This window comes from Neofelis nebulosa, chromosome 11 (assembly GCF_028018385.1).
Source record: "Neofelis nebulosa isolate mNeoNeb1 chromosome 11, mNeoNeb1.pri, whole genome shotgun sequence".
Taxonomy (NCBI): Eukaryota; Metazoa; Chordata; class Mammalia; order Carnivora; family Felidae; genus Neofelis; species Neofelis nebulosa.
In genome coordinates this window covers 61,005,499-61,021,320 of record NC_080792.1, presented here as the reverse complement: position 1 = coordinate 61,021,320, position 15,822 = coordinate 61,005,499, and the positions used below count along the sequence as shown (strand labels likewise).

The window sequence follows — 15,822 nt, the reverse complement described above, 5'->3', positions numbered from 1 at the left end:
AAAGACGTAGGTTGGGTGGGACCACAGTGTGGATGTACAACCATAGAGACAGAGAGGCCCAGGAAGCCGAGGTGGCAGACAATCTAGTATCCAGTCTGTTATCATACTGCTATGAAAACACCAGGTTTTTCAACCCTGGGAACACAATTTTCCCCAAACAGATCTGTGACCGCAGGTGGGGAATCCAGGAGATCCAGGGGCAGGTAGCATGCCGATGCCCAAGTAGATGTTATATTCCAGGAAGTGACCTTGCTACCAGAGTCGCTGGCGCCAGGATGGCGTTCAGAGTCTGAGTGAGGGACCAGGTTCGGAGCAGGTTTTTAGGGTATCCACATCCCAGAACAGATGGGAAGCTTGACTAACGCTAAGATTTGAATTAATTTTGAGTACACCCATAAAGAACTGTGTGGCAACATAGTCAAATCATACTTTCTTCACTCAGTTTCAAAATAGCTACTGATGAGGTGGAAAGAGACAGATGAATCTCCTTAAAACTAGATCTTATTCCTTGTTAAGTGGAAAATGTATTGAACATCTCTGCACTGGGTGCCATCCCAGGTTAAGAGGATGTCAAAAGCAACAAGACAGATAGTCATGGAGCTTGCTTGGTGGAGGGTCTACAAGAACCTGAAAAATACTTATTTTTATACATACCTGAATGTTAATACTATAAGAATAGAGATTTTGTATGTTTTGTTCTAAGCAGGATCCCAGAACCAGGGCTATTCGTTGACTGACTCACTTTGGACATAGTCAGTAAGAATTTGACTGGCCAAAGAAGACATCATTGTTCACTGCCTTAGGAACTGTACAAACACATGCTGGCCAACCAAAAATGAAGCTGCACGTAAAACTCAGTAGGATCCCATCATAAATGATGAATTATGACCAACAGGTGCAAGAGGTAGAACATTTACCACAACTGATCAGACCCACAAAAGAAAAGTATCATTGAAAAACATTTTTATTTTATGCCCCTTCTATTTTGGGGGGGCAGGGGGATAAATATGGCATCGCTCTTTTGTTGACCTGAATCTTCAAAATCCTACACAGGTCGAATCTTTCCCTAAAGTGAGCATGTGATTGGAGGAAAATATTTCCAAAGGCATCCACCTTCTACAGGCCATTAATTCTATATCCCTGATGCCCACATTTATTCCCAATTAATTTTTTTTTCAAAACCATCACATTTAAAATTTAGCACTAACAACCGTGAAGCTCTTAGCACATTTCTTTCAGCCAGGTATTTTAATAACGGTGTTCAATCTTCCCTCCTTGACCATGTTGTTTCACACGTTGACAAGATTTATGACAGACAGTAACTGACTCCATACGACAGTGCAGTTTGTTTCCTAGGACCGGGTACATTAAGAGAAAATAAGGAATGGCTCCTGATGGCTGTTTTGAAAAATCTGCACCGCATAAAAATTGATAACAGTTGAGTCACTCAAGGCAGGAAAAGGACAATTTGTAAAACATTCATTAGAAACAGCAAACTTTTGAACTTTTTGTATTTGCTTTTCTCCCAGAGACTTCAGCAGTTTTGTCCACTTTGGTACAAAATGATCAGAAAAACCCCACTGTTTATAAAATAAAACCCTATTTTTCAAGAACCTATGATTTTCTGTGTCCCCAGGGGACGTGGAGGTGAAAGCCAAAAACGAAGGAAATCTTAAAATTCAGGGAAAACTCTGGCACTCAGCCCTACTCACAGTGAGAACCCTCCATAGCTCTGTGTGCTAAGCAATGAAATAGAAATTCAAACGTCACCATGGCCACTTTCCTGAACAGAGATTGGAGTTTCTTCAGCTCACTATTATCCCTGGTGTGAAAGCAGAAAAAAGACAGTATGAATCATGCAGCTGCTGGAAAAGATTATCTGCAACATTACCAAACCTATCATAAAACAGGAGGGGGAGAATTGAAGACTTGCTGAGAATTCATGTCAAATGTGAGTGCATCCTAATGATTCTATGGGTTCGCTTTATTTTATTTTGGGAGAAGGGGCAATGACAATATCACCATGAAAATCAAACTACGTTTCTCCATTTCTTTTTATGTCTTAGAAAATGCTAAGGGGAAGAGGCAAGATGAGAGCATTCTAAACAGGATAGGGGCGCCTGGGTGGCTGAGTGGGTTAAGCATCCAACTTACACTCAGTCATGATCCCCCGGTTTGTGGGTTCAAGCCTCGCATCAGGCTCTGTGCTGACAGCTCAGAGCCTGGAGCCTGCTTGGGATTCTGTGTCTCCCTCTCTCTCTCTGCCTCTCCCCTCCGCCCATTCTCTCTCCCAAAATTAAATAAACATTTTTTTTAAAAAAGTAAATACTCTTGGGGCGCCTGGATGGCCCAGTCAGTTGGACCTCTGACTTCAGCTCAGGTCGTGATCTCACAGTTCGTGGGTTCGAACCCTGCCTCAGGCTCAAAATAGACACCTGTTTGAGATTCTCCCTCTTTCTCTGCCTCTCCCCTGCTTGCTCGTGCTCTCTCTCTCTCTCTTAAAACTAAATAAACATTTTTAAAAAGTGTTTAAATGGGATAAAATAAATATTTGAGTTTAAGAAAGTGGAAAATAATGCAGTACATTAAACTTGATTATAGATAGATCTTTCCTATACACATGGGTATAGATTTCTCTTTGGGCAAATAATGAGCTTACTTCCTGTACTACATTAGCACTGCTTTTCTCAAGGAATCTTAGTGAGTCAGTCAGGAGGATATAAAAGGTGAAATAAGCAGTGGTTTAGTATAGACAATAGGTAAAGCACCAACAAAATCATTGCATTTCACTATTTGCCATACAGCCACATGGAGCTGTGGAGGGTTGAAATGTTTCTCATTAAAATGAGGATTTTTTTTCAACTGCTTTCTTGATTGAATGAATGTCTACTACTTGCTTTTAAAAAATCTGATGTATGGGCACCTGGGTGGCTCAGTCAAATGTCCGACTTCAGCTCAGGCCATGATCTCATGGTTCATGGGTTTGAGCCCCACATTACGCTCTGGGCCAACAGCCTGCTTTGGATTCTCTCTCTCTCCCTCCCTCTCTGCCCCTACCCTGCTTATTGGTGTGCTCTCTCTCTCTCAAAAATAAATAAATAAACTTAAAATATGTATTTTTAGGAAACATTTTTTTAATCTGATGTAATTTTTAACAATTGTTCTATTACAAACAAATGCTTAAATAAAACTAGGAGATTTTCTTTCTTTTCTTGGTGGCTTTATCTGAAAAGTGTCAGAATAATGTTTTGAGCCAGTTTAACTTTGATGGCATAGAAAAGGAGGGGAAATGTGATATTTAGGAAACTCTATCACTTAATTTTCTATTTTAACTGGATCTTTAATAATATCTTTAAAATATGACACATTATCACAGGTTAAGCAAAGTCTTAAGTTCCGATCTGATGGTTTCCCATGGTATATGGCTCAGGGTTAAAGCAAAGGTAAAAACTTTTTTCTTTATAGGAAAAACATAATATATGGCTAAGGGAATAAGCAACATAAAAAACAGTCTTTCACTCTCTCTCTGTCTATGTATATATATATACACACACACATAACATATATATATAATTAGCAAAATATAGTAAATATGTTAAATTGCTTAGAACTTGGTAAAATTAGTATGTAGGTGGTATGTTTATATGAATGATCTATACAGGCAGATGTGATATGCATATGTATGGATGATCTACGTATGTGTCAGTTTTCAGTGTGTTCCAGATTTATGAAGGTAGAGAGGAGGGAGGGGAAAGACTGGAGTGACCTATATCAAAATGGTAATCTCTGGAAATTTTGGTCTTTTGTCCTTGGACTCTTTTGTAACTTTCTAAAATTTCTGTAAAGACCATATGTGAGTTTTTAAAATAAATATGATAGGGGCGCGTGGGTGACTCAGTCGGTTGAGCTTCCCACTTTGGCCGGGGTCAGGACTCACTGTTGGGTTCACGTCCCTCATTGAGCTTTGCACTGCCAGTGAGGATCCTGCTTTGGAGTCTCTCTGTCTCTTTCTCTCTCTCTCTCTCTGCCCCTCCCTTGCTCATGCTCTCTCTCTCTCTCTTTCTCTCTTTCAAAAATAAATAAATTATTTTAAAAAATTCTCTTTAAATTTACAATGAGTATGATAGATACCCTGTTTGACTTCCAAGATCCTGATTGCCTTCCAAGAGTCACTCTTTTATACCCTGCTGCATTTCGTGGATGGCTGAAATGTATGGACAACATCTATGAACTCAGATAATTGTTTTGGCCAATAGGATCCCAATTTCGGTTGGCCAACGGAGAGCAGTTGCAGGGCATTTTGGGAAAGTCAGTGTGAAGTTGGGTGTCTATTTTCCTGGCTCTTTGTCAATGGTGTCATCAAGGATGATTCTATCCCTTGACCAACAATGACTGTTTTTAAAAAACAATCTCCTTTTTTCTATGGGCTTCACTAAAAATCCCTTAACCCCAAGTTCTGTTAGTAGTCTTGGGGTACTGTGCTGGTCTTACATCAGGTCCACACCTTTTAAATAATCTCTTCAATATCTCTTTACAGATAACACAGTTTCATGTATGATCTTGTTGCTACGGGAAACATAACCAAAACATGGAGATAATTCCTATGACTACATTTTCTGGAGCTCTACCACTAATGCTGTTCTTGAGACTTCACTGACCATGAGAAACCAGTGGAGATGGAATTCAAGATACACTCATATAACACCATATATTGCAACGGAATTGCTGTAAGAAATGTTAATGTTTGAACTAAGGTAGCTGGGATAGAGCCAACCAGTGTTAAGAATTTTTTACTTGTTATCGGGACATAAAGTCTTTTGGAAAGTTTTTAAGGTCCTAGGTTGTCTTTACAACCATCCTAAAACACACTCATTTTCTCTCCTACTTCTCAATTTTAATTCCTTTTCCCCATCATCTTTCCTGGTATCACCAATGCCTTTCCATCCAGGTCTGCCATATGGGCTTGGGGGCAGGGAACAGTTTCTCTCCCGTGATAAGAATCATCTGGCATAAGCTCTGACAATGATGAAGCAACTGGAATCAGAATTAACCTCTTGCCTGAAAAGACATGTGCATGAGGAAATTATCAAAGGCCTGGAAAAGAAATATCACAAAAGGCAAATGAAATCATTCCTGGAGCTCACACATGGCCAGGGATAATGTTAGTTTCCCACCAGCCAGACGGAGACAAACCTTGCAAGCCATAGGGCAAAAAGATGAGAACTCAGAAGGATGTTGCCTCAGTTATGAGACCAAATAGGTCCTATGCTGAAGGTTGCACTGATATTGCTGAACAAAATTTAAGAACAAGCTTGACAAGAATCAAGCTGTTCCCAAGGAACTTAACTGTGTTCCACAAAGTCACTTACCCATAGTTCCAGAAACACTGAAAATTCTGATAATCAACAGATGTTGGGCATTCATTCAGAAATTACCAGCTATGCAAAGAAGCAGGAAAAAACAACCCATAACAAAGAAAATAATCGGTCAATAGAAATAGACTCTGTAATGATAAAGATCATAAAATCGGTAGATAATGACATCAAATGGTACACTTTAAACAAGTACAGCTTATTGTGTGTCAAGTTTACTACCATAAACCTGTAAGGTTGTTTTTTTTTTGCCAAATAATCAGTTGACATAGGTCAGTCAATATTTTTCCATCCACAAAACCTGTCGTCTACTCTCAGTGCGACCATGCCACAACGTGCAAATGATGATTGTAAGAATGTCACCTCTTCCTATTTTATGAAGTTGCTCCTCGGGATCCCAAAGGATGCCATGCCCAAAGTGATTTGCCTGGAAATCTGAACGTTGAGGAGCTGAAGGTGAAGGGAAAATCAAAGCCAGAAGGAGGAATGAAGTCAGGATGCGACAGCCACTGCAGAGGGCTGCCCTGGCCACGGCCATGCCCACAAAGATTTCCACAACACCAAAAACCGAAGTCTTTCCAACTTCATAATGAGAACCAAAGTAAGTGAACACAGGCAAAACAAGTCCTCTGTGGCATGGTATAATTATTTGTCCGAGTGCCGTATTGCAAGTCCTAAGTGGAGTCCCACAACCTCCCTTTTTTTCTCACCTTCCCCATCCTCACAGGCAGGTCTGTGCTGAGGACCGCACAGTCCAGGGAGTTGATAACAAGTGTGAAGAGTGGAATTAAGACAGGAAAATTGGGCTGCCTGGGTGACTCAGGTGGTTTAGCGTCCTACTCTTGATTTGGGCTCACGGATTGTGAGTTCAAGCCCCACATCGGGGCCCTGCACTGTCGGTGCAGATTCTCTTGTCTTGGGATTCTCTGTCTTCCTCTCTCTCTGCCCTTCTCCCACTCGCTGTCTATCTCTGTCTATCAAAATAAAGAAACAAACAATAAGAAAAAGACTGGAAAATTAATGATGTCTTACTCTTTCAGATGCATTCACTTCTCAAAGAAATTACAAGGGTGTTAACTCATTTGATCCCCATAAATTGCTTGTAAAGCAAGCAATACCAGCATGATCACCCCCAAATATATCCCGTGACCAATGAGGAGTGGAAAGCAGAGGCATTAAGTGGAATGGGGCATTCTTGTCAAGGCCAACTCAGGTGTGAATGTCCCACTGGATCAAAGGAAACCCACTCGGATTTGTTACTTGTTTACTCGGACCCAGAGCCCAGCAGGGCTCCAGCCCCAATCTTTGAGGTCTGTTAGAGTCCTGTTTATTGGCAGGGACCGTTTGGGAATGTGGTGCTACATCCTTATTTCTTAAATGAGAAAATAAACAACTAGGGAAACTATCAATGCAAAGATAAGGACAGAGAATCCTAAGGGAAGACGTGAGCCAATCTGCTGCTGTTTGTTTTCTATGCATTAGCAGAAACCATCAATATAGTCAGCATTCTTTCAGCTGAAGAGACACCACATTAAACGACTTCCGTGAAGCACTTTGATGAGCATGAATAATGTTCTCAGTCACCAACACAAGAGTTGAGTCTTCCATTATCATGAGTTTTCTCCTTCAGTATTAGTCCAAGCTAGAGAGAACCAGAGACTTCTGTTGGTACAATAAAAACATAAATAATTAAAAAGACTTAGGTTGCCCCTTCCTTTCACATTTCCTATCCAAAATGGCCATAAATCACTTCCATTAAAATAACTCATTTTTGTAAACCCTGGTTCTGTGTTAGGTTTATGTGCTTCCATTTGATGTATGCATCTGACACAGCAAGAATTAAATTACTTGTTCTACAGTGTCCTAGATATGTGATCACCACTCAGTACTTCCAACAAGGGGAGGCCATGAAAGTAGGTTTCACAAGAGACCACCCACAACTTTCTGCTTCTTCCAGAGATTTCATCCTCCAAGCCCTGAACCAGATCATTAGCCACAATTAATTAACTCTAATTAAGGAGCCCTTTTAAGAGTAGACAATCTGAGAGCACCAATAACAACAACAACAGCCTACTAAGTGTCTGGTGCCTAAGACCCTTTCTTATATCAAATGCTCAAACATAAGCATGCATGGTTAATTCTATTCTCTCCATTTTGCGGACTTAAAATGATAATGGACTTGACTAAATCTCCATAAATGACCAGGGGAACCTGGATTTGACTCAAGTTCTCTCTGACTTAAAGATCTCATCAATAAGATCTTTCTTTAGAAACAATAATTAAAAGGGGCGCCTGGATGGCTCAGTCAGTTAAGTATCCCACTTCGGCTCAGGTCATGATCTCGTGGTTCATGGGTTCGAGCCCCACGTCGGGCTCTGTGCTGAGAGCTCAGAGCCTGGAGCTTGCTTTAGATTCTGTGTCTCCCTCTATCTCTCTGTGCCCTTCCCCAGCTTGTGCTCGCTCGCTCTCGCTCTCTCTCTCTCTCTCTCAAAAATAAATAAACATTGAAAAACAATAATTAAAAGATGACTCTGGTCCGATTAGTGGAAAAGGATATGAGATGTCAAGTGCTTTAATAGCTGTCCTCAAAACAAGATTATGACCATGTGGTAAGGCAGATGGGGAAGACTTCTATTGCACTTCTTTAGGGAAAGCAGTTTCCCAAAGTGCTTCCATGCCCAACCTTGGACCATTCTATACATGTAAATTCAGTTCAGAGATGTCGCTCACCCTCTGAGCAGGTTCTTCTAATTCTACTCAAACCCATCAACAGTACCTATTGGTAGTAACAAGTAATACGTACCAAGTGCAGGAACATGACACAACCAATCCATTCCTTTCTGGGAAATTCTCAGCCTTTATGTATTGCAGCAAACTGGACTTTGACATCATAACTGGATTGCAAGCAACCTGGCAAAGCAGAGAATGAATAGATTTGGGAGTCAGACATAATTGGAGTTAAATCCCAGCTTCATCACTTAACAACTGATTAACCTTAAGAAGCTCACAGAGTATTCTTTTCCTTACATCTAGAAAATGGAGTGTACATAGTGATAGGAATTTTAAGTGAGATAATGCAAGCAAGGTATTTAGTGATAAATTAATAAGTGTGAGTATGTAATTATCACAGAAATACACACACACACACACACATATATATAATCTTAGTTGTTCTAGAATTAATTCAATCTCTCTCTATGTATACGTGCAGACTTACTAATAAACTACCTCTCAACATACTCTTGCACACAAGTTTCATTTGTGAGAGAACAGTGCAGTAATGCCTGAAGTAAGTGGAGGAAATACTGAACACTATGACCAATCCCAGATTTGGAAGGACAAGGAGAAAACTAGGAATGAAATGGAGCCACACTTTCTGGTTCTATAATGAAAGGATGGAGCACCAAGTAGGTGTTCCTCAACTTGTGTTTTCCCTTCTAACTTGGCTCTCTGATACCATCATGTGTGTTCTTTGACATCACCATAACATCCTCCTGATCTGGAAAGGGAGTCTAGAAGCAAGGGATAAAATTTGGGAGGGACACTTTAAAAAAAAAAATCACCTTGGAATCATCTTGTGGCAGTTGAGTTTCAACTTGAGCAAACGAAAAAAATATGTATTGTAAACACCTCCAACTAAATGTCCTTACTCGAAGTCCATCTATTTAAGATAATTTCACATCAAAGTAGTTAATTCGCTGTCTGAGTGGGGACAAAAATCAAACTTAAGAGGAATACTCTAATTCCTTGAGGTCTATTCCTGCAGGGGAAGGAAAATATTTCTCCCTCTACTTTTCTGAGTTCTTGGCCAGACCCTTGTAAGAAAAGACAGATGAACAAGAGAAAAACAGTTTACTCACATGTATTCCTCATGTACACATGGAGTGACTCAGGAAAAAATGAGTGCCTCAGAGGGTTGCTTTAGAATTCCAGTTTATATAGCATCTTTAACAAAGAACAATAAATTCATGGCGATATGACAGGATAAAGGAAAACAGTTTTAGGCTTCTGAGGTCAACAAACTGTAGGAAGGTAAACTAACAATAAAGACTAGTTGGTGAAGTTAGTTATATACATTTTTCTGGTACCATTCCCAGGCTGATATAATCCAAAATTATCTCCAGTGTTTAGCTTTTGTCCTCCCTTGTAGAGAAGGGAGGAGGGACACCTTTGAAATGTGTGTCCTGCTTTTAGGCAAATGGGGGAAGGGCAGGGATCTTCTCTTGTATCTGCTTCTTCTCAATTGCCTTCAGCTCAAAATGTTCCTTATGTCAAAGTGGCATATTCTGGGGTGGCATCTTCTGCTACCCTTTATTCCCAACATAGCAACCTTGACTGGGAGGCAATGGATTTTTACAAATCCAAGAGAAAGCACCAAATGACAAAGATCCAAGACCTTCAGGTGCTCACACTCCCCATTCTTTCTCTACTTCCTTAAAGAGCTTAACAAAAGAACATATCATTTATCTTTCCATTGTCTTTACAGTGCAGAAAACTCAATTTATACTGGATTAAATAATAATAAGGCTTTATTGGCTCATGTACCTGAACATCCAAGTATGGGGTGGCATACAGGATTTCTTGACCCAGCTGCAGAGAATGCCATCTGTTCACTAAGACTTTCACAGTATTACAAGGCATAATAGTGGCTGCAGGATCAATCTGACCACTGGTGACTGGTTACCTTTGATGAAGGCAGTAGAGTATGTTGGTAGACATAAGCCAAAAGTGACACCCCGGAACTAGGGATCAGTTTTCTCCTATATGAATGAGCTGATTGGGGAGGAATGCATACACTAACAAACATCTGGTCCTATGTGAAAGAGGTGGAGGAGAGTGGGCACTGAGTAGGTATACAAAAAGTACACTGAAAACACTAGAAGCCATCATTATCTAGGACTTCTGTGATTTCAACGGAGAAATTCAAGCTAGGCTCCGTTAATCAGGAAATGCATCAAAAAAAAAAAAAGCAGGGGAAAAAAGATCTACGCTACATTGGAAACAGACTAACTCCTTCTTTTTAAAACGAATGGATAGAAAAAAAATATGTATTGTAGAACCTGTGTCAGTTAGGTATGGGTTTGGTCACATACAACAGAACAGCACAAAACATCAGTAAGTTAAGCAAGATGAAAGGTTTTTTTGTTACATGGAAGAATATAGAAAGATCTAGTATGGTGACTCCTTAAATTAAAAGAGCAAACAAAAAATAATGAAGGACGTCTAACATCTATTTTCTGCTCTCAATGCTGGTTTACCTCTTCACTCGGCTCAAAATTTAAAATATCTGTTAAAGCTCTACTCATTATTTCTACATCGCAAGCAAGTAAGAAAAACAAGAGGCCAAGGAAAACCAGAAGAGTACTTGCCCCTCCTTCAGCACCTTCTTTATTTTTTTTAATTTTTTAAAAAAGTTTTTTGATTTTTTTTTTTTTTTTTTGAGAGACAGAGACAGAGACAGAGTGTGAGGGGGCAAGGGGCAGAGGGAGGGAGACACAGAATCCGAAACAGGCTCCAGGCTCTGAGCTGTCATCTCCGATCCTGACACAGGGCTCAAACTCATGAACCGTGAGATCATGACCAGAGCTGAAGGCGGGCGCTTAACGGCTGAGCCACCCAGGTGCCCCACCCCCCAGCACCCTCTTCTGAAAGTGACTTCTTCAAAGTCCTGTACAACACTTACCCTTGCATCTCATTGGCCAGAAACTTATCACATGACCATATTTATGCAAAAAGAAGGCTGCCAAGAAATGTAGCCTTTTAGTAGAATACACTACCTACCCTTTGGAACCAAAGGAAAAAGCAAGAATAAATACTGGAAACTATTGATGGTATAATTTTCATAACTAATGAAAATCACCTAGAACAACCAAAACAAATTAAAAAAAAAAAAAAGAACAAGTTTAGAAGGCTTATACTATTTGTTTTCAAGCATTATAATAACAGTAAAATAATCAAAAGAGCGTGGCTTTGGCATAAGAATAAACATACACAGCAATGGAACACAGTATCCAAAAACAGATGGAAACATATATAGTCAATTTTTGGCAGTTTCCAAAGTTATTCCATGGGGAAAGAAAAGTAATTTCAAAGAATGTTTGCTGTAAAAACTGGATGTCAGTTTCGGAAAAAACTTAACCTCAACCATTGTTTTACAACATACATAAAAATGATACAAAATGGAACCCAGGAGTTAAGTGTAGGAGCTAAAATTCTAAACTTCCTAGAGGAAAATATAGGAGCGAATCAGTGTGTCAGGTTTAGGCAAGAGTTTCTTACAGAGGACACGAAACCCACAAACCGTATAAGAAAACTGATATGATAAAACTGACGTCCTTACAATTAGGAACTTGGGCTCTTCAAACAACAGAATTAGGAGATTGAAAAGATAACCTACAGAGTGAGAGAAAAAGTTCGCATAACATATATCAGACTCAAAGCATGGGTTTAGAGTTTAAAGGGAGTCTTAGAACTTAATAATAAGAACCTCAATGATTGAAAAATAGGCAAAATTTATCACCAGACACACACAAAAGACAACATATGAGCAGCCATTAAAAACATACAAAGTTGCCCAATACCGCTGGTAATTAAGGCAATGCCAATTTAAAACCACAATGAGTCATTACTAATAGGTCACTGGAATGACTAAAACTTAAAAACTGGCAACATTCAAAGTTGGTAAGGATGTAGAGTGACCGGAACTCTCATACATCGCTGGTAGTGATGCCTAATGGTGCAGCTACTTCAGAAAACAATTTCAAAGTGTCATACTAAATTAAACATGTACTAATCATATGAACCAGCTATCCTGCTGTTAGGATTTACTCAGGAGAAATTAAAATATCTGTCCACACAGAAAGGTACCTGAATATTTATAGCAGCTTTATTCATGATGGCCAAAAACTGTAAACAATTCAATTCAAAAGCTGATCAACTGGTGAGTGGATTAACAAATCATGGTACGTCCATAGTATGGAATACTATTTAGCAATGAAAACAAACAGAATATTGATACATACAAAAATATTATACTAAGAAGGGACGCTTGGGTGGCTCAGTCAGTTAAGCGTCCAACTCTTGGTTTTGGCTCAGGTCATGATCTCTGGGTTGTGAGATCAAGTCGGGCTCTGTGCTGTCAGCTTGGGATTCTCTCTCTCCCTCTCTTTCATTCCCTCCCCTGCTTGCTTACATGCTCTGTGACTTTCTCTTTCTCAAATAAATCTTTAAAAAAATATATTCTACTAAGTAAAAGAAACACAAAATAATACATACCACACGATTCAGTTGAAATGAAATTATAAAAGAGGAAAACCAGGGGCGACTGGGTGGCTCAATCGGTTGAGCATCCAACTTTGGCTCAGGTCATGATCTTATGGTCCTGAGCTCGAGCCCCCTGTCGGGCTCTGTGCTGACAGCTCAGAGCCTGAAGCCTCTTTAGATTCTGTCTCCCTCTGTCTCTTCCTCCCCTGCTCGCACTCTGTCTCTCTTTCTCAAAAATAACATAAAAAACTTAAAAAAAAAAAAAGAAAAATTACTGAAATTATAAAGAAAAACTAACAAAAGGAAAATAGAGACTTTGTAACAACTCAACTGGACTTTGACATTGTAAGTAGACATAAACAAGATAATTGACTTTTTTTATTTAAAAAAATTTTTAATGTTTATTTATTTTTGAGAGACAAAGAGAGACAGAGCATGCGTGAGGTAGAAGTAGAGAAAGAGGGAGACACAGAATCCAAAGCAGGATCCAGGCTCTGAGCTGTCAGCATAGAGGCCAACATGGGGCTCCAACTCACTCGGATCATGACCTCAGCCAAAGTCACACACTTAACCGACTGAGCCGCCCAGACGCCCCGATAATTGTTTAAACAAAAATAATAGTGAAATGTGGGGTTTTAATGCATGTAAAAATAAAATATGTGACGACTATAGTACCAAGGCTGCTAGGGATGAATAGAAGTATAGTCTTACTTCTTAAGAATATCACTTAGAGGGGCGCCTGGGTGGCTCAGACGGTTAAGTGTCTGACTTCGGCGCAGGTCAGGATCTCATGGTCTGTGAGTTCGAGCCCCGCGTCGGGCTCTGTGCTGACAGCTCAGAGCCTGGAGCCTGTTTCGGATTCTGTGTCTCCCTCTCTCTCTGACCCTCCCCTGTTCATGCTCTGTCTCTCTCTGTCTCAAAAATAAATAAATGTTAAAAATAAAAAAAAAATTAAAAAAAATATCACTTAGAAATAGACAGTGTTAAGTTAAAAGTGTGTGTTATGAAAGTCTGTACACCCCCATTAAAAAGCAGAGATTTTCAGATTTGTTAAAAGGCTTTACTTGACACTTCCTACTTTAATAAACACTAAATATAAAGACACAATTTTTTTAAAGCAAAAGAATGGAAAAAGGTATCCCATGCTAACATGAAACAAAAGAATCCTAGAGTGACTATTAATATCAGACAAAGTAGATTTCGGAGAAAGACCATTACTGGAGATTAAGTAGTATATTCCATAATGATAAAAGTATCAATTGAAGAAGAGGACGTAAAAATTCTAAAGGTTTATATACATACTACTAGAACTTCAAAATGCATCATGCAAAAACTGCTACAATTGCAAGAAGGAAAAACATAGTCCACAAATAGAGTAGGAGATTTCAGTGCTCATTTCACAATAAACTGATAGAATAAGCAGAAAGAAAATCAGTAAGGAGATGGAGAAATTGAACACTAGCAACCAATTTGTTATTTTTTAAATACTCAACACAGGATCAGAATTCACATTCTTTTAAAATATACAAAGAACATTTAGTAAGACAGACTATGTTCTGAAACAAATCTAGATATATTTTAAAGAATTCTTACAAACCATGTTCTCTGTCACAATCGAATTAAAATAAATAAGAGAAATATATCAGGAAAATCAACAAATATTAAGAATCTGCATAATGTACCTCTAAGTGACCTGTGGGTCAAAAAAGAAATCAAAAAGAAAATTTAAAAGTATTGAAATAAATGAAAATGATAACACAACATCTAATAATGTGTGGGGGACCACTGAAACAGTATTTAGGGGAAATTTTGTAGCACTAAATGTCTATATTAAAAAAAATTCTCAGGGCACCTGGGAATGGTGGCTCAGTCGGTTGAGCATCCGACTTCAGCTTAGGTTATGATCTCAGGGTTCACGGGTTCAAGCCCCACGTGGACTTTGCACTGACAATGCAGAGCCTGCTTGGGATTCTCTGTGTCCCTGTCTCTCTGCCCCTCCCCCATTTGTTTGCACGCTCTCTCTCTCTCTCAAAAACAAATAAACATTAAATAAATAAATAAATAAATAAATAATTCTCATATCGGTGACCTAAGCTTCTGTCTTAACAAACTAGAAAAAGAAGTTCAACCCAAGCAAAGGATAGGAAATAGTACATATTAAAATCAAAATAAATGAATTAGGAAACAGAAAAAAAATAGATAAAATCAAGAAACCAATGGCTGGTTCTTTAAGAAGATCAATAAAATTGACAAACTGATAAATTGATAAAACTGATAATCTGACAGATTAGGGAAAAAAAAGAGAGAGAAGACACAAATTACCATTATCAAGGATAAGAGAACTGATATCATTACAATTAGAGCACATACTGGAAGGATAATAAGGGAATATAATGAACAGTTTTAGGCTGATCAATTACTTAGATCAATTATACAAATTCCTTGAAAGATACAAACCACTAAAACTTACTCAAAAACTGAAATAGCCCTATTTCTACCAAAGAAACTGAAATTATATTTTAAAAGCTTCCCACAAAGAAAACATGAGGCCAAGATGATTTCACTTGCAAAGTACACCAAGCATGTAAGAAAAAATAAAACCATTTACACACAATCACTTCCAGAAAATTGAAAGAAGCAAATAGTTCCAAACTCATTTTATAAAGTCAGCATTGCCTGAAACCAAACCCAGATAAAAGCATTTTAAGGAAATAAAACTACAGGCCAATATTCTTTATGAAAACACATGTAAATACTCCAAACAAGATTTCAGCGAATAAAATCCAAGGATGTGGAAGGGATTATACATCATGCCCCAATGACATTTATCCCAGAAATGTAAGGCAGGTTTAACACTGGAAAATTGATCATTGTAATTATTCGTATTAACATACTCAAAAAGAAAAGTCATGTAACTATCTCAATGGAGACAGAAACATACCCAACAAAATCCATCATCCATTCCTAATAAAATTCTGAGCGAATTAGGAATAGAAAGGAACTATCTCAACCTGATAAAGGCAATCTGTGAAAATCTAGAGCTGACATCACACTTAATTCGTGAAAGAAAGGATGCTTCCCCCAAGCCAAGAAACAAGACAAAGATGTCGTTCTTTTCACTTTTATTCAATATTGCAGAGGTTCTAGCCATTACGACAGACAAGAAAAATAAACAAAAAAGGAATCT

The 15,822-nt window shown here is 38.7% G+C and overlaps 1 long non-coding RNA gene across 1 annotated transcript; it reads left to right on the top strand.

Moving 5' to 3' along the window:
• The first annotated feature begins 1,781 nt into the window (after window positions 1–1,781).
• LOC131489801 (uncharacterized) lies at window positions 1,782–4,827 on the top strand. Its single transcript, XR_009250749.1, has 2 exons — window positions 1,782–1,951; window positions 4,538–4,827. It is a non-coding gene; the product is annotated as an uncharacterized LOC131489801 (long non-coding RNA).
• Window positions 4,828–15,822: the final 10,995 nt, after the last annotated feature.